The 19,362-nt window shown below is 57.9% G+C and overlaps 2 long non-coding RNA genes across 3 annotated transcripts in view; one reads left to right on the forward strand and one right to left on the reverse strand.

The window, feature by feature from the left end:
- LOC146031218 (uncharacterized) overlaps nucleotides 1-19,362 on the reverse strand; it is a 292,751-nt gene that overhangs the window by 117,025 nt on the left and 156,364 nt on the right. The gene's annotated exons all lie outside the window — the stretch shown is intronic.
- On the forward strand, nucleotides 8,925-13,814 carry LOC146031207 (uncharacterized). Its single transcript, XR_014456683.1, has 3 exons — nucleotides 8,925-9,062; nucleotides 10,427-10,559; nucleotides 13,694-13,814. It is a non-coding gene; the product is annotated as an uncharacterized LOC146031207 (long non-coding RNA).

Below are 19,362 nucleotides of genomic sequence, written 5' to 3' on the forward strand. Positions count from 1 at the left end.
TAAATTCACTGCTAGCTAGGAGGTGAAGCGCTATTTGACTGCGGGGTGGGAAGCGCTGTTGCCTTTTCAAAGACTGGCCGGATGCTGATTTTCTGAATTCAGCCAATCAGCGTCCGGCCAGTCTATTCAAATGCAACAGCGCTTCCCGCCCCGCTGGCAAATAGAGCTTCGCCGAATCAGGCTTCTAGCTACCGCCACCACCCTGATCCCCCTGCCCGGATCCCCCAGCGAGGGTGAGCAGATTCCCGGACCCCGGCCACCATCTTTCCCATTGGGCTGGGCCGGGGGCCCCTAGGTCCTAGGGCCCCCGGGCAACTGCCCATCGTGCCCAATGGGAAAGACGGCACTGCTGACAGTTGGGCGCAGACTTTCAATATTCTATCCATATATATATATATAGTTTCCTGGTGTTGCTTGGCACTCCGGACGATAAAGCCAGCTACCGTGGTGCCCTCAATCAGATAATATAGTCCAAAGTTCTAGCGTGTCTCCCAGGGGTCCCGGATAGAACAGAGAGCGGCACTCAAACGGATTTTGAGAAATCAAGGTTTAATTTTCAAGGTGGTAAAGGTGGCATCACATGGGCATCATCATCGACGTTTCAAGGCAGTGAGCCTTTTTATCAGGATGCGCTCAAAGTGCATATAGTGCTGTAGTGTGTAGCATACAGCTCTGTTTTATTCACACACTACAGCACTATATGCACTTTGAGCGCATCCTGATGAAAAGGCTCACTGCCTTAAAACGTCGATGATGATGCCCATGTGATGCCACCTTTACTACCTTGAAAATTAAACCTTGATTTCTCAAAATCCGTTTGAGTGCCGCTCTCTGTTCTATCCCGGACCCCTGGGAGACACGCTAGAACTTTGGACCATATATATATATATATATATATATATATATATATATATAGTGTGTGGTGCGCGGCGGCACTCGAATAAATGAGACAGACTGCAGGGCTTATCCCAACGTTTCAAGACCTTTCGGTCCCTTTATCAAGGTGCAGAAGACAAAATAAATGAGTGACAAACATACCTTTATGCTGATCCAGGCCGTTCGCGCGCCTCCCCTGCGTCCCGCATGGCGCTCGATGATGACGTCACACATGACGGAGCGACGCTGAGGCCGCGAAGGGCATCCAGATCTGCCCATACAACAAAACCTGAAAGCAATAACAAAACACGAAGAGTCATTAGCCGAGGCTAGACATTAAGAGTACATATAGCGTACAACTCTGAAAAAATGATTACGTGAACAAAACATTATGTGTGCAATTAAACATTAAAAACATTAAAAGGTGTGGGCATACATGGCAGCCTCTGGTGATCGCGTACTGAGGCGATCAGACCCCGTCAGGGAAAAGTGACCATCAACTGCTTGCGGTGTCACATAATCCCTTATAGTGTAATTAGTCGACACAAACCGGGTGGACACAACATAGGGAAAACTTGTACATTTTACAAAAAATGCCAGATAGACACAGCGTATATCAGAAACCTCTCAGCCGCGCAAAACTGATTCATAAAAAATATGACAGTCCTGCGTGCTCATTAAGGCCCTTGGGGGCCAGTGTTTCAAGCCGATAGATCCACCTGCTTTCGGCCCGACAAAGCAAAAGATCCCTATTGCCACCTCTTTTTAATTTGGGTATCTGTTCTATAATTCTATACCTCAAGGATGCAAGGGGATGTCTGGCCTGAGCAAAGTGGCGGGCAACCGGCTGGTCCCCGGTCCCAGATAAAAGCGCATGTTTGATGGCGGACCTGTGTGCCGCGGCTCTCTCCTTAAATGCCCGTGTGGTTTTGCCGACATAGTGTCGACCACACGGACAGCTTATCAGATACACCACGAAATCGGAAGTACAGGTCACCCGCTGCCGAATTTTGAAAGGTTTACCAGAAAACGGGTGACAGAACTGATCTCCTGTCACCATGTAACTGCATGTAGTGCAGCCACAACATTTGAAGCAACCATTCCTGGGAGTACCTAAGAAGGATGCTGTCGTGGGTACCACATCCACTACATCATTCCTCACCAGGTAATCCTTGAGGTTTTTCCCTCGAGTGTAAGCACACATCAACCTCTTGTTTTGAAGTGACTTAAGTGCCCCATCAGTATTAATGATTGGCCAATGAACTTTGGCCATTCGATTAATTGCACTGCTTTTAGGATGGTAGGCATTAACCCATACAAATTTTTCTTCTTTGGTTTTCTCCCTGGACGTTAATGCTTGTTGTCTAGTGAGGGACATAACTCTCTCTTTTGAGCTGAGCAATTCTGCCAATGAATACCCCCGTTCCTGGAATTTTTGAATCATGGTGGTCAATGCAGGTTCCAGTTCAATGGGATCACTCACAATTCTGCGCACCCGCAGCATCTGCGAGAAAGGTAATCCTGCCTTCAGTGGGGTGGGATGATGGCTATTAGCCCGCAACAAATTGTTGCGGTCTGTAGGTTTACAGAAAAGCCCAGTGGAGATAATGCCCTCTGATACTTTGATGCTAACATCGAGAAAATTAATGTGATCTTTGCTGATGTTATACACAAATTTGATGGGTGAAGAGGTGGCATTGTGTTGATCAAATACTTGCTCTAACACACTCTGGGGACCTGACCACAAGATCAGCAGGTCATCGATGTACCTGGTGTATAGCACAAGGTGCCTGCTGATCTCGGGGACGTCCACCAATAACTCGTGTTCAACTGTGAACATGTAGCTGTTGGCCAGCGACGGGGCCACTGAGGACCCCATCGCGCACCCACAGCGCTGTAGGAAAAATTTGTTGTTAGACATGAAATAGTTTCTCTCTAACGTGAGCCCAAGAAGCTGTAAAAAGAGCTCGATGTCTGGCCCTTTGTATAACGGATTGTTGGTTATAAATGCACGGACCGCCGCGAGTCCCCCCTCGTGTGGAATACACGTGTAGAGACTCGCGACGTCCACTGTGCACAACAAGCAATCTTGGGGCACCTGGCCTAGTGCCTCCAATTTTAACAGCAGCGTGTTAGTGTCTTTAAGGTAAGTCATGCGATCTTGGACACACGGCTGTAAATAACTATCCAACAGAATAGACACTGGCTGATATAATGACCCCCGGGCAGAGATTATAGGTCTGCCCGGGGGGTCCACCAAACTTTTGTGGACTTTTGGGATAGTATACAAAAGTGGGACAACCGGGTACTGTGTGATCAAAGCATCCCTAATGCTGGGTTCAAGCAAAGAGTCCCGTACTGCTTTGTTCAGAATATCGTCAAGTTCACGTTTGTACGTCACTGAAGGATCTTTAGACAAAGGTAAATAAACATTAGTGTCAGAAAGCTGTCGTGAAATTTCACGGAGATAGTCAGTAGTATTCTGTAACACTAACCCGCCCCCTTTGTCCGCCGAGCGGATGGTGATGGAGGTGTCCATACTGAGTGACTTGAGGGCTTTCCATTCTGGAGCCGAGAAGTTAGACCCTGACTGTGCATCTGAAGCCAAAATCTTGGCAGTGTCTTGTTGGATCATGCGACTGAAAGTCTTAATTGAAGGGCTGGATGACAATGGGTCAAATTTGGACTTCTTGCGGATGGCCGGAGGTATATTACTGACAGGATTAGTGGTTTCCACTTTGTCCTGGAAATATTCTTTGAGCTTAAGATGACGGTTGATTTTGAATTGTTCAATCTTCACTTGAAAGGGGTCCACCTTATTGGTGGGAATAAAGTGCTGACAGTTGGGCGCAGACTTTCAATATTCTATCCATATATATATATATAGTTTCCTGGTGTTGCTTGGCACTCCGGACGATAAAGCCAGCTACCGTGGTGCCCTCAATCAGATAATATAGTCCAAAGTTCTAGCGTGTCTCCCAGGGGTCCCGGATAGAACAGAGAGCGGCACTCAAACGGATTTTGAGAAATCAAGGTTTAATTTTCAAGGTGGTAAAGGTGGCATCACATGGGCATCATCATCGACGTTTCAAGGCAGTGAGCCTTTTTATCAGGATGCGCTCAAAGTGCATATAGTGCTGTAGTGTGTAGCATACAGCTCTGTTTTATTCACACACTACAGCACTATATGCACTTTGAGCGCATCCTGATGAAAAGGCTCACTGCCTTAAAACGTCGATGATGATGCCCATGTGATGCCACCTTTACTACCTTGAAAATTAAACCTTGATTTCTCAAAATCCGTTTGAGTGCCGCTCTCTGTTCTATCCCGGACCCCTGGGAGACACGCTAGAACTTTGGACCATATATATATATATATATATATATATATATATATATATATATATATATATATATATATATATAATGAAGAAATAACAGGCGTCACTCCAGGTCTTTTAGTGAAGAAAATTTTTTAGTTTATAACGGTCAACGCCGTTTCGGGCTTTCACCCCTCGTCAGGACCAGCACAAAGAAATACATATTATTGTTTCACTAATATTTTCTGCACTTTTTGTTTAATTGTGCACTTTACCAATACCTTTCTCTTTGTCGCAGTTAAATTTTGACATCTCTTAAGGGGAGACAAGGCAGCCGAGAGGTATGCCAGGCCCCGTTAAAATTTGGGGGCATGGCCTAATCGGTGGAGGCGAGACCACCTCCCGCGATTAGGCCACCCCCCACAACTTTTAGGGGGGTGAATAAACACTTTAAAGTTGAGGGGGGGGGGGAGTCATTGTCACCCCCTTCAGCAGCAGCAGCACACATCTACAGCATGTGCTGCACTGACAGCAGGCTCAGCATGAGCTCTATCGCTGCCAGTAAGACACTCATGATGAGCCTGCTGTCAGCACAGCACATGCGGTAGGTGTGTGCTGCCTGAGAGGGACGGATGGGGTCTGACCAGGGCCCCCCGCCAGGCCCCTCCAGCAAGCCCAGGCCCGGGTAATTAGTACCTACCCCACTCTCGGCAGCCCTGAGGGGAGATATGTGCTAATCCTTGGCAAGTGGAAATACACTCACACATTCACAATGCTGTCAGTAAGTTATGTCACATAGAGAAACACAACCATTCAGTACAACATTGTGCATCCTTATGAAAGGTTAGTGACCCCAGTCTGCAAGCTGCCTAAGAATATCATTTTGGTGACTCAGTGACGCCTTCCTAGAGTATCTCTCCAAAGGAGTTTACAATATATATTTATATACAAAGGATAGAAGTAAGCTCTAAATCAGGCATGTCCAACGTTGGCCCTCCAGATGTTGTGAAACTACACATCCCAGCATGCTTTGCCACAGTTTTGCTATTAGAGAATGCAAAAATTATTGCAAAAACATCTGGAGGGCCAACGTTGGACATGCCTGCTCTAAATCAATTCACCAATATCCAATCTATAAGTGGATTTTAAAAATATGAATAAAGTGATAAAATCAAGTAAATGTTTTCAAAAACATTCCAGATATAATATTGCATTGTATTCTTTACATGAGCATTTCTAATATTGATTCCAACATCCAACTGTTTAGTTGAAGATGTGCCAAATGTAGAAAACACTGACATAACCCTATCTACAGTATCAATCTATCTGTGTGTGTGTGTGCCTGTCATGCATAGCAGATAACATATGCCAATAATGTATGTTTATATGTATATAAATTCCTTTTCTGTCTTTTGCAGGTTTTTTTTGCAAAGCAGTAAACCTCACTAAAAACTCTAAATGCATTGCGTGTGTAAATATAAATACATAGTGTGTGTGTGTGTGTGTGTGTGTGTGTGTGTGTGTGTGTGTATATATATATATATATATATATATATATTGTGTAAATAAAATACAGTGCGCGAGAAAAAAAAATGTCAATGATATGGTATTAAATACCAGTCCTTAAGACACAGTCTTAATCGGTCATTGATGGACACAGGTGGGTCACAGCTCCACACTGTTTTAATGTACTTGCTCGATTCAAGCCGGCAGCTCCACAAACTGTCCCCCGACATTTTAAAGACTGCCAGGGTGGTGACCCAACGGGTATGAAATTTACGGGTTTAGAACACGTGACACTAGATGTGAGAGGAGGCAATAGAGAGAATCTCCTTATGAGAAAGGAGTCTTATTGGATCTATAATTTAGACACCCTATGTCCAACAGGGTTGAATGAGACCATGGAGATAACTCCCTTTCTTAGGTGATTATTTCTGTTTGCTGCGCATTTTTCTGTTAACTGCGCATCCATTATATCTGCTGATCAAAGTATCCACTAACTATGGTGTTTTAAAAGAAATGTATTTTCTAGAAGTGAGATATATATATTTGAAATGTATATCTGCGATGGATTGTATTGATTGTATTCTTCAATCTGTGTCATGGTATTATTATATTCTTCTTTCTCTTTCCAGAAGTGAAAATATGCGCACAACAGAAATATTTGCATTTTACATGTGTCCTATGTATATCTTCCTTTTTCATCATCTACTCAAATTATTGATTTTATTGTGTATAAAAAATGTTCCATATTTACATATTTATATTTTTAATGGTTCCGTATGTGAAATGATTCTATTTGTATGAGATTTTGTACCATTGTTTCACTAATTGTTGCTATGTTGTTTTTTTTAAGAAAAGTGTTGAAAGCTAAATATGTCTTCAAATATGTGATTTTAAATTTATCAGTATTTTTTAATGTATTTTTTATGAATTGAATATATATGTATAGTAAATGCACAGATATTACTACCGTATGCATGGTCAAAAATGAATTATATATTATGTCAGGCAATTGTAAGATAGCATACCCTTTGTATTAGATAGTAATTTGATACACCTGGTGCCGTGCTATTTAAGAGGTGCGTGTCTGGCGTAGGGGCGTGGCCTAGCGTCCAGCACGACCGGAGCCTTGAGTGTAACCTCTCCAACGCCTGTAAGGTGCTTTTGCACCATCCTATGCCTGTTCTGTGCGGCGAGTGTAAGCCGCTGTATATGGTAGGTTACCCATCCCTTGTCTTGTGCAGTTTCTAAATAATTTCCATTGTTTTAAAAAGTGGTAATCTTTGCACTATTGGAGCGCCCACATTTGTCTCTTCTATATCATATATATATATATATATATATATATATATATATATATTATAAGGGCACGGTAGTGCCCTTATATTAAGGCTGAATCCAACGAACGGATTTTTCCCATAGGGAACTTTTCGGATGGGGGCATGGTGTTTGAGGGACTGCACCTCAAAAGTGACTGGGCGTACGGAGCTGAAATTTGGCATGTACGCGTAGAATCGTCAACCGGTGCTGCGTGCCAAATTTCAGGGAGAAATATTAAAAAATGACCAATTGGGAGCGATCTAAACTTCCAACTGCCAGTTTTTTTCGGACACTTCAGAAATGACACTTTGTCACCCATGTTAGTCTATGAGGGTTTTTTTGGGAAGGCATAACTCGGGGTAGAGGAACAATTGAGACTTGGGGTTTGTTTTATTAGGTAGATATTGTCCCAGTGGAGTGCCTTTTGGGGTTGAGGATTTTCAGATAGGTACAGTTTTTTTTTAATTTAGTGAAATATCCCCCATTATAGAGATAGGAGGGCTCAACTTGTTGCGCAGCCGCAGAGGTGACTATAGGGGGTGTACACAGAGTGGCTTCACTTGTGTGCACCAAGATGGCCGACGGAGATGCGACCTCCGAGCACCCGCTGTGATGAGCACATACCTGCTCCCTGGACATTATTTGCGGGCAGGACTTGGCTGGTGGGACCCCGCTTGATCCCCTGAAGCGGGGGATATGGCCGGCGTGGGGCAGCGGAGTCGGGGCAGATTGCGGCCTACACAGTAGCCGGAAGCCGCGGCCTAGATTTGAAAGCCCGGCCGCGGCGCGGGCTCCGGAGCGGGCGCACGGCGCAAATTCGTGAGTAAAGACGCCGGGGGTCGGGCTCCTAGCCCGACCCCCATTCTGAACACTCCCGCTCCGTCTATACATATCCCGCTGCAGCAGCCGGCTGTCCCCGGCAGGCTGCGGGCTATGCGGGGAGGGGCAGCTGTCATCCTCTGTCCCCGGGTGTCAGCCGCCTCCTTTAACCCAGCGTTACATGCAGGGCGTCCCCCTCCCCGTGCTGGGCTGCCTCTCCTATTTATGTGCCCACACTGTGCCCCCTCCCCTCTGCCAATGCCAGCCTAGTAACCTTACTCTGCCCCTACTGCTAGCTTCCACCCCAGTGCTGTGCCCATACTGCCTAGGGTGAGTCTGCCCATACTGTCCCAAAAGCTGCCTCTCCCAGTGCCAGCCTAATCCCAATGCTGTGCCCGCCCATACCAGTACTCCTTCCGTGTGTACGCTGTGCCCCCCCTCCGTGTGTACGCTGTGCCCCCCCTCCGTGTGTACGCTGTGCCCCCCCTCCGTGTGTACGCTGTGCCCCCCCTCCGTGTGTACGCTGTGCCCCCCCCTCCGTGTGTACGCTGTGCCCCCCCTCCGTGTGTACGCTATGCCCCCCCTCCGTGTGTACGCTATGCCCCCTTCCGTGTGTACGCTATGCCCCCCCCTCCGTGTGTACGCTGTACCCCCCCCTCCGTGTGTACGCTGTACCCCCCCCCTCCGTGTGTACGCTGTGCCCCCCCTCCGTGTGTACGCTGTGCCCCCCCCTCCGTGTGTACGCTGTGCCCCCCCCTCCGTGTGTACGCTGTGCCCCCCCCTCCGTGTGTACGCTGTGCCCCCCCCTCCGTGTGTACGCTGTGCCCCCCCCTCCGTGTGTACGCTGTGCCCCCCCCTCCGTGTGTACGCTGTGCCCCCCCCTCCGTGTGTACGCTGTGCCCCCCCCCTCCGTGTGTACGCTGTGCCCCCCCCTCCGTGTGTACGCTGTGCCCCCCCCTCCGTGTGTACGCTGTGCCCCCCCACCGTGTGTACGCTGTGCCCCATCCTCCGTGTGTACGCTGTGCCCCCCCCTCTGTGTGTATGCTGAGCCCTTTAATATTATTATTTTATTTCCTGCACAGATGCTGACCACCCCATGGTACCGCCGGGACTGAGGCGCTTCCACAGCCTGCGGACAAGATTCAGGCGCTTCCTTGAGTTGCCTCCGCCAACGGGAAGGCAGAAAGAAGCCACCTGGGCCATCAGAGGAGTAGCTGCACCCAGGTGAATCTGTCCCCCCACTGTCCCTGTATGTACCCTATCCCCCACCCCACTGTCTTTGTGCATACCCTGTCCCCCACCCCACTGTCCCCGTGTGTACCCAGTGCCCCCGTGTGTACGCTGCCCCCCCCCAGTGCCCCAGTGTGTACGCTGCCCCCCCCCAGTTCCCCCGTGTGTACGCTGCCCCCCCAGTGCCCCCGTGTGTATGCTGTCCCCCCCAGTGCCCCCGTGTGTACGCTGTCCACCCCCCAGTGCCCCCATGTGTACGCTGTCCACCCCCCAGTGCCCCCGTGTGTACGCTGTCCACCCCCCAGTGCCCCCGTGTGTACGCTGTCCACCCCCCAGTGCCCCCGTGTGTATGCTGTCCCCCCCAGTGCCCCCGTGTGTGCACTCCCCCCCAGTGCCCCCGTGTGCGTGCTGCCCCCCCCAGTGCCCCAGTGTGTGTGCTGCCCCCCCCAGTGCCCCCTGTGTGTGTGCTGCCCCCCGCAGTGCCCCTGTGTGTGCTGCCCCCCGCAGTGCCCCTGTTTGTGCTGCCCCCCGCAGTGCCCCTGTGTGTGTGCTGTCCCCCCCAGTGCCCCCGTGTGTGCTGTCCCCCCAGTGCCCCCGTGTGTGCTGTCCCTCCCCAGTGCCCCGTGTGTGCTGTCCCCCCCAGTGCCCCATGTGTGCGCTGTCCCCCCAAGTGCCCCCGTGTGTGCGCTATCCCCCCCCCAGTGCCCAGTGTGTGCACTGCCCCCCCTAGTGCCCCCGTGTGAGCGCTGTCCCCCCCAGTGCCCCCGCGTGTGCGCTGTCCCCTCTTGTGTACGCTCTCCACCCCCCCCAGTGCACCCGTGTGTACACTGTTCCTCCCCCAGTGCCCCCATGTGTACGCTGCCCCCCCCGATGTGCACCCGTGTGTGCTCTGCCCCCCCCCCAGTGCCCCCGTGTGTATGCTGTTCCCCCCTAGTGCCCCCGTGTGTACGCTGTCCCCCCCCATAGTGCCCCCATGTGTTGTGCTGCCCCCCCCCATAGTGCCCCCATGTGTTGTGCTGCCCCCCTAGTGCCCCGTGTGTACGCTGCCCACCCAGTGCTTCCGTGTGTACAGTGCCCGCGTGTGTACGCTGTCCACCCCCCAGTGCCCCTGTGTGTACGCTCTCCACCCCAGTTCCCCCTGTGTGTGCGCTGTACCCCCAGTGCCCCCTGTGTGTGTGCTGTACCCTTGCAGTGCCCCCGTGTGTACGTTGTTTCCCCCCCCAGTGCCCACCTGAATACGCTGTCCCACCCCCAGTGCCTCCATGTGTATGCTGTGCCCCCCGTGTATATACTGTGCCCCCATCTGTGTGTACGCTGTGCCCTTTAATATTACTATTATTATTATATTTCCTGCCCAGATGCTGACCACCCCATGGTACCACCGGGACTGAGGCGCTTCCACAGCCTGCAGACCAGATTCAGGCGCTTCCTTGAGTTGCCTCCGCCATCGGGAAGGCAGAAAGAAGCCATCAGAGGAGCAGCTGCACACAGGTAAATCCGTCCCCCCACTGTCCCTGTGTGTACCCTGTCCCCCACCCCACTGTCCCTGCATGTACCCTGTCCCTCACCCCACTGTCCCTGCGTGTACTCTGTCCACCACCCCACTATCCCTGTGTGTACCTTGCCCCCCAAAGTCCCAGTGTGTACCCAGTGTCCCCGTGTGTACGCTGTCCCCCCAGTGCCCCCATGTGTACGCTCCTCCCCCAGTGCCCCTGTGTGTACGCTGCCCCCCCCCAGTGCCCCTGTGTGTACGCTGTCCCACCCCAGTGCCCCCGTGTGTATGCTGCCCCCCCAGTGCCCCGTGTGTTCGCTGTTCCCCCCCAGTGCCCCCGTGTGTGTCCCCCCTCCAGTGCCCCCATGTGTATGCTGTTACCCCCAAGTGCCCCAGTGTGTGCTCTGCCCCCCCCAGTGCCTGTGTGTACCCTATCCCACACCCCACTGTCCCTGTGTGTACCCTGTCCCCCACCCCACTGTCCCTGTGTGTACCCTGTCCCCACCTTACTGTCCCCGTGTGTACCCAGTGCCCCCGTGTGTACTCTGCCACCCCCATTGCCCGTGTGTGCGCTGCAACCCCCCCCAGTGCCCCCGTGTGGGTGCTGTCCCCCCCAGTGCCCCCCTGTGTGTTCTGTCCCCTCTTAGTGCCCCCGTGTGTTTTCTGTGCCCCCGTGTGTGTTCTGTCCCCCACAGTGCCCCGCGTGTGTTCTGTCTCCCCCAGTGCCCCCGTGTGTGCTCTGTCCCCCCGCAGTGCGCTGCCCTCCCCAGTGCCCCCGTTGTGTACGCTGTCCCCCCCCCAGTGCCCCCGTGTGTACGCTGTCCCCCCCCCACTGTCCCTGCGTGTACCCTGTCCCCCACCCCATTGTCCCTGTGTGTACCCAGTGCCCCCGTGTGTATGCTGCCCCCCCAGTGCCCCGTGTGTACGCTGCCCCCCCAGTGCCCCGTGCGTGCGCTGCACCCCCCAGTGCCCCCATGTGCGTGCTTTTCCCCCCCAGTACCCCATGTGTGCTCTGTTCCCCCCCCCAGTGCCCACGTGTGTGCTCTGTCCCCCCCAGTGCCTGTGTGTACCCTGTCCCCCACCCCACTGTCCCTGTGTGTACCCTGTCCCCCACCCCACTGTTCCTGTGTGTACCCTGTCCCCCACCCCACTGTCCCTGTGTGTACCCTGTTCCCCACCCCACTGTCCCTGTGTGTATCCTGTTCCCCACCCCACTGTCCCTGTGTGTACCCTGTTCCCCACTCCACTGTCCCTGTGTGTACCCTGTCCCCCACCCCACTGTCCCTGTGTGTACCATGTCCCCCACCCCACTGTCCCCGTGTGTACCCAGTGTCCCCATGTGTACGCTGCCCCCCCCCCAGTGCCCAGTGTGTGCGCTGATCCTCCCCAGTGCCCCCGTGTGTGCTCTGTCCCCCACCCCATGCCCCCGTGTGTGTTCTGATCCCCCCAGTGCCCTGTGTGTGTTCTGTCACCCCCAGTGCCCTGTGTGTGTTCTGTCCCCCCCAGTGCCCCCCATATGTGTTCTGCCCCGCCCCAGTGCCCCGTGTGTGTTCTGCCCCCCAGTGCCCCTGTGTGTGCTCTGTCCCCCGCAGTACGCTGCCCCCCCCCAGTGCCCCGTGTGTGCTCTGCCCCCCCAGTACCCCCGTGTGTACGCTGCCCCCCCAGTGCTTCTGTGTGTAAAGTACCCGCGTGTGTACGCTCTTTCCCCCCCGTGCCCCTGTGTGTACGCTCTCCCCCCCAGTGCCCCCCGTGTGTGCGATGTACCCCCCAGTACCCCCACGTGTTTGCTGTACCCCCGCAGTGCCCCCATATGTACGTTGCCTAGCCCAGTGCCCCCGTGTGTGTACGCTGCTCCCCCCAGTGCCCCCGTGTGTTCATTGTCCCCCTTCAGTGCCCACATGTGTACGCTGTTCCCCCCAATGCCCCCCGTGTGTACGCTATGCCCCCCTCCGTGTGTACGCTATGCCCCCCCTCCGTGTGTACTCTGTGCCCCCCTCCATGTGTACGCTGTGCCCCCCCTCCGTGTGTACGCTGTGCCCCCCCTCCGTGTGTACGCTGTGCCCCCCCTCCGTATGTACGCTGTGCCCCCCCTCCGTGTGTACGCTGTGCCCCCCCTTCGTGTGTACGCTGTTCCCCCCCCTCCGTGTTTACGCTGTGCCCCCCCTCCGTGTTTACGCTGTGCCCCCCCTCCGTGTGTACGCTGTGCCCCCCCTCCGTGTGTACGCTGTGCCCCCAATGCCCCCCGCGTGTACGCTATGCCCCCTCCGTGTGTACGCTGTGCCCCCCTCCGTGTGTACGCTGTGCCCCCCTCCGTGTGTACGCTGTGCCCCCCTCCGTGTGTACGCTGTGCCCCCCTCCGTGTGTACGCTGTGCCCCCCCTCCGTGTGTACGCTGTGCCCCCCTCCGTGTGTACGTTGTGCCCCCCCTCCGTGTGTACGCTGTGCCCCCCCAGTGCCCCGTGTGTGCGCTGTTCCCCCCCAGTGCCCCGTGTGTGCGCTGTTCCCCCCCCAGTGCCCCGTGTGTGCGCTGTTACCCCCCAGTGCCCCGTGTGTGCGCTGCCCCCCCCAGTGCCCTGTATGTGCTCTGTCCCCACCAGTGCCCCCGTATGTGCTCTGTCCCCACCAGTGCCCGCGTGTGTACGCTGTCCCCCCCAGTGCTCCGTGTGTACACTGCCCACCCAGTGCTTCTGTGTGTACAGTGCCCGTGTGTGTATGCTCCCCCCCAGTTCCCCCTGTGTGTACGCTGTACCCCCAGTGCCCCCGTGTGTGTGCTGTACCCTCCAAGTGCCCCCGTGTGTACGTTATTTCCCCCCCCCAGTGCCCCCGTGAATACGCTGTCCCACCCCCAGTGCCCCCGTGTGTACGCTGTGCCCCCCTCCGTGTGTACGCTGTGCCCCCCTCCGTGTGTACGCTGTGCCCCCCTCCGTGTGTACGCTGTGCCCCCCTCCGTGTGTACGCTGTGCCCCCCTCCGTGTGTACGCTGTGCCCCCCTCCGTGTGTATGCTGTGCCCCCCTCCGTGTGTACGCTGTGCCCCCTCCGTGTGTACGCTGTGCCCCCCTCCGTGTGTACGCTGTACCCCCTCCTTGTGTACGCTGTGCCCTTTAATATTACTATTATTATATTTCCTGCCCAGACGCTGACTACCCCATGGTACCGCCAGGACTGAGGCGCTTCCACAGCCTGCGGACCAGATTCAGGCGCTTCCTTTAGTTGCCATCGGGAAGGCAGAAAGAAGCCATCAGAGGAGCAGCTGAACCCAGGTAAATCTGTCCCCCCACTGTCCCTGTGTGTGCCCTGCCCCTCACCCTACTGACCCTGCGTGTACTCTGTCCCCCACCCCACTGTCCCTGTGTGTACCCTGCCCCCCCACTGTCCCAGTGTGTACCCAGTGCCCCCGTGAGTGCGCTGTCCCCCCAGTGCCCCCTTGTTTACGCTGCCCCCCTCCCCAGTGCCCCCGTGTGTACGGTGCCCCCTCCTCCAGTGCCCCTGTGTGTACATTGTCCCCCCCAGTGCCCCTGTGTGTACGTTGTTGCCCCCCCTCTAGTGCCCCCCCCACTGCCCCAGTGTGTATGCTGTTCCCCCCCACTGCCCCAGTGTGTACGCTGTCCCCCCCAGTGCCCCCGTGTGTACCCAGTGTCCCTGTGTGTGCGCTGCCCTCCCCAGTGCCCCCGTGTGCGTGCTGTCCCCCCAGTACCCCATGTGTGCTCTGTCCCCCCCAGTGCCCCCGTATGCGTTCTGTTCCCCCAGTGCCCCCATATGCGTTCTGTTCCCCCAGTGCCCCCGTGTGTGTTCTGTCCCCCCAAGTGCCCCCATGTGTGTTCTGTCCCCCCCAGTGCCCCCCGTGTGTGCTCTGTCCCCCCCGCAGTACGCTGCCCCCCCCAGTGCCCAGTGTGTGCTTTGCCCCTCCCCAGTGCCCCGTGTGTGCTCTGCCCCTCCCCAGTGCCCCGTGTGTGCTCTGCCCCTCCCCAGTGCCCCCAAGTGTTTGCTGCACCCCCGCAGTGCCCCCATGTGTACGCTGCCTAGCCCAGTGCCCCGTGTGTACGCTGCTCCCCCCAAGTGCCCCCGTGTGTATGCTGTCCCCCCCCCAGTGCCCACGTGTGTACGCTGTTCCACCCCAGTGCCCCCGCGTGTACGATGTACCCCCCAGTGCCCCCCCGCGTGTACGCTGTACCCTCCAGTGCCCCCCCCGCGTGTACGCTGTACCCCCCAGTGCCCCCCCCGCGTGTACGCTGTACCCCCCAGTGCCCCCCGCGTGTACGCTGTACCCCCCAGTGCCCCCCGCGTGTACGCTGTACCCCCCAGTGCCCCCCGCGTGTACGCTGTACCCCCCAGTGCTCCCCCGCGTGTACGCTGTACCCCCCAGTGCCCCCCCGTGTGTACGCTGTACCCCCCAGTGCCCCCCGCGTGTACGCTGTACCCCCTCCGTGTGTACGCTGTGCCCTTTAATATTACTATTATTATATTTCCTGCCCAGACACTGACTACCCCATGGTACCGCCAGGACTGAGGCGCTTCCACAGCCTGCGGACCAGATTCAGGCGCTTCCTTGAGTTGCCATCGGGAAGGCAGAAAGAAGCCATCAGAGGAGCAGCTGAACCCAGGTAAATCTGTCCCCCCACTGTCCCTGTGTGTACCCTGCCCCTCACCCTACTGACCCTGCGTGTACTCTGTCCCCCACCCCACTGTCCCTGTGTGTACCCTGCCCCCCCACTGTCCCAGTGTGTACGCAGTGCCCCCGTGAGTGCGCTGTCCCCCCCAGTGCCCCCTTGTTTACGCTGCCCCCCTCCCCAGTGCCCCTGTGTGTACGCTGCCCCCCCCCCCAGTGCCCCCGTGTGTACGGTGCCCCCTCCTCCAGTGCCCCTGTGTGTACGTTGTCCCCCCCAGTGCCCCTGTGTGTATGCTGTCGCCCCCCCCTAGTGCCCCCCCCCACTGCCCCAGTGTGTATGCTGTTCCCCCCCACTGCCCCAGTGTGTACGCTGTCCCCCCCAGTGCCCCCGTGTGTACCCAGTGACCCTGTGTGTACGCTGCCCTCCCCAGTGCCCCCGTGTGCGTGCTGTCCCCCCAGTACCCCATGTGTGCTCTGTCCCCTCCCAGTGCCCCCGTATGTGTTCTGATCCCCCAGTGCCCCCGTATGCGTTCTGTTCCCCCAGTGCCCCCGTGTGTGTTCTGTCCCCCCAAGTGCCCCCATGTGTGTTCTGTCCCCCCCAGTGCCCCCGTGTGTGCTCTGTCCCCCCGCAGTACGCTGCCCCCCCCAGTGCCCCGTGTGTGCTTTGCCCCTCCCCAGTGCCCCGTGTGTGCTCTGCCCCTCCCCATGCCCCCACGTGTTTGCTGCACCCCCGCAGTGCCCCCATGTGTACACTGCCTAGCCCAGTGCCCAAGTGTGTACTCTGCTCCCCCCCAGTGCCCCGTGTGTATGCTGTCCCCCCCCCAGTGCCCACGTGTGTACGCTGTTCCACCCCAGTGCCCCCCGCGTGTACGTTGTTCCTCCCAGTGCCCCCCCGCGTGTACGCTGTACCCCCCAGTGCCCCCCCGCGTGTACGCTGTACCCCCCAGTGCCCCCCGCGTGTACGTTGTACCCCCAGTGCCCCCCCGTGTGTACGTTGTATCCCCCAGTGCCCCCCCCGCGTGTACGCTGTACCCCCCAGTGCCCCCCCCGCGTGTACGCTGTACCCCCCAGTGCCCCCCCCGCGTGTACGCTGTACCCCCCAGTGCCCCCCCGCGTGTACGCTGTACCCCCCAGTGCCCCCCCGCGTGTACGCTGTACCCCCCAGTGCCCCCCCGCGTGTACGCTGTACCCCCCAGTGCCCTCGCGTGTACGCTGTACCCCCAGTGCCCCCCCGCGTGTACGCTGTACCCCCCAGTGCCCCCCCCCACGTGTACGCTGTACCCCCCATTGCCCCCCGCGTGTACGCTGTACCCCCCGCGTGTACGCTGTACCCCCCGCGTGTACGCTGTACCCCCCCGCGTGTACGCTGTACCCCCCCGCGTGTACGCTGTACCCCCCCGCGTGTACGCTGTACCCCCCCGCGTGTACGCTGTACCCCCCAGTGCCCCCCCGCGTATGCAGTGCCCCCCGCGTGTACGCTGTACCCCCCAGTACCCCCCCCCCCGCGTGTACGCTGTACCCCCCAGTGCCCCCCCCCGCGTATGCAGTGCCCCCCGCGTGTACGCTGTACCCCTCAGTACCCCCCCGCGTGTACGCTGCCCCCACCAGTGCCCCCGTGTGTACGCTGTGCCCCCCTCTGCGTGTACGCTGTGCCCCCCTCCGCGTGTACGCTGTGCCCACCCACCATGTGTACATTGTGCCCCGTGTACGCTGTCCCCCCCAGTGCCCCCCGTGTGTACGCTGACCCCCCCAGTGCCCCCCGTGTGTACGCTGACCCCCCCAGTGCCCCCCGTGTGTACGCTGACCCCCCCCAGTGCCCCCATGTGTACGCTGACCCTCCCAGTGCCCCCTTTGTGTACGCTGTCCCCCCAGTGCCCCAAGTGTGTGCGCTGTCCCCCCCAGTACCCCCCGTGTGTATGCTGCCGCCCCCCGTGTGTATGCTGTCCCTCGTGTGTACGCTGTCCCGCCAGTGCCCCCCGTGTGTACGCTGTCCCCCCCCAGTGCCCCCCGTGTGTACGCTGTCCCCCCAGTGCCCCCCGTGTGTACGCTGTCCCCCCTAGTGCCCCCCGTGTGTACACTATGCCCCCCATGTGTATGCTGTCCCCCCAGTGCCTCCCGTGTGTACGCTGTCCCCCCCAGTGCCTCCCGTGTGTACGCTGACCCCCCCAGTGCCCCCCGTGTGTACGCTGTCCCCCCCCAGTGCCCCCCGTGTGTATGCTGCCTCCCCCTCATTTGTACGCTGATCCCCCCCAGTGCCCCCGTGTGTATGCTGTCCCCCCCAGTGCCCCCCCGTGTGTACGCTGTCCCCCCCGTGTGTACGCTGTCCCCCCCTGTGCCCCCCGTGTGTACGCTGTCCCCCCCAGTGCTACCCGTGTGTACGCTGTCCCCCCAGTGCCCCCGTGTGAACGCTGTCCCCCCTAGTGCCCCCCGTGTGAACGCTGTCCCCCCCAGTGCCCCCCGATGTGTACGCTGTGGCCCCCCCCCCAAAGTGTACGCTGTGGCCCCCCGATGTGTACGCTGACCCTCCCAGTGCCCCCTTTGTGTACGCTGTCCCCCCAGTGCCCCAAGTGTGTACGCTGTCCCCCCCAGTACCCCCCGTGTGTATGCTGCCGCCCCCCGTGTGTACGCTGTCCCCCGTGTGTACGCTGTCCCGCCAGTGCCCCCCGTGTGTACGCTGTCCCCCCCAGTGCCCCCCGTGTGTACGCTGTCCCCCCAGTGCCCCCCCGTGTGTACGCTGTCCCCCCTAGTGCCCCCCGTGTGTACACTACACTATGCCCCCCATGTGTATGCTGTCCCCCCCAGTGCCTCCCGTGTGTACGCTGTCCCCCCCAGTGCCTCCCGTGTGTACGCTGACCCCCCCAGTGCTCCCCCGTGTGTACGCTGTCCCCCCCCTGTGCCCCCCGTGTGTATGCTGCCTCCCCCTCATTTGTACGCTGATCCCCCCCAGTGCCCCCGTGTGTATGCTGTCCCCCCCAGTGCCCCCCCGTGTGTACGCTGTCCCCCCCGTGTGTACGCTGTCCCCCCCTGTGCCCCCCGTGTGTACGCTGTCCCCCCCAGTGCTACCCGTGTGTACGCTGTCCCCCCAGTGCCCCCGTGTGAACGCTGTCCCCCCTAGTGCCCCCCGTGTGAACGCTGTCCCCCCCAGTGCCCCCCGATGTGTACGCTGTGCCCCCCCCCCCCCCAAAGTGTACGCTGTGGCCCCCCGATGTGTACGCTTTGGCCCCCCGTGTGTACGCTGTGGCCCCCCCGCGTGTACGCTGTACCCCCCAGTGCCCCTCCGCGTGTACGCTGTACCCCCCAGTGCCCCCCCGCGTGTACGCTGTACCCCCCCAGTGCCCCCCCGCGTGTACGCTGTACCCCCCAGTGCCCCCCCCGCGTGTATGCTGTACCCCTTAGTGCCCCCCCCGCGTGTACGCTGTACCCCCCAGTGCTCCCCCGCGTGTACGCTGTGCCCCCCCGCGTGTACGCTGTACCCCCCAGTGCCCCCCGCGTGTACGCTGTACCCCCTCCGTGTGTATGCTGTGCCCTTTAATATTACTATTATTATATTTCCTGCCGAGACGCTGACTACCCCATGGTACCGCCAGGACTGAGGCGCTTCCACAGCCTGCGGACCAGATTCAGGCGCTTCCTTGAGTTGCCATCGGGAAGGCAGAAAGAAGCCATCAGAGGAGCAGCTGAACCCAGGTAAATCTGTCCCCCCACTGTCCCTGTGTGTACCCTGCCCCTCACCCCACTGACCCTGCGTGTACTCTGTCCCCCACCCCACTGTCCCTGTGTGTACCCTGCCCCCCCACTGTCCCAGTGTGTACCCAGTGCCCCCGTGAGTGCGCTGTCCCCCCCAGTGCCCCCTTGTTTACGCTGCCCCCCTCCCCAGTGCCCCTGTGTGTACGCTGCCCCCCCCCCCAGTGCCCCCGTGTGTACGGTGCCCCCTCCTCCAGTGCCCCTGTGTGTACGTTGTCCCCCCCAGTGCCCCTGTGTGTATGCTGTCGCCCCCCCTAGTGCCCCCCCCCCCACTGCCCCAGTGTGTATGCTGTTCCCCCCCACTGCCCCAGTGTGTACGCTGTCTCCCCCAGTGCCCCCGTGTGTACCCAGTGTCCCTGTGTGTACGCTGCCCTCCGCAGTGCCCCCGTGTGCGTGCTGTCCCCCCAGTGCCCCGTGTGTGCTCTGCCCCTCCCCAGTGCCCCCATGTGTAC

The sequence above is a fragment of the Crinia signifera genome, chromosome 1, assembly GCF_055691185.1.
Source record: "Crinia signifera chromosome 1, ASM5569118v1, whole genome shotgun sequence".
NCBI classification, from domain to species: Eukaryota; Metazoa; Chordata; class Amphibia; order Anura; family Myobatrachidae; genus Crinia; species Crinia signifera.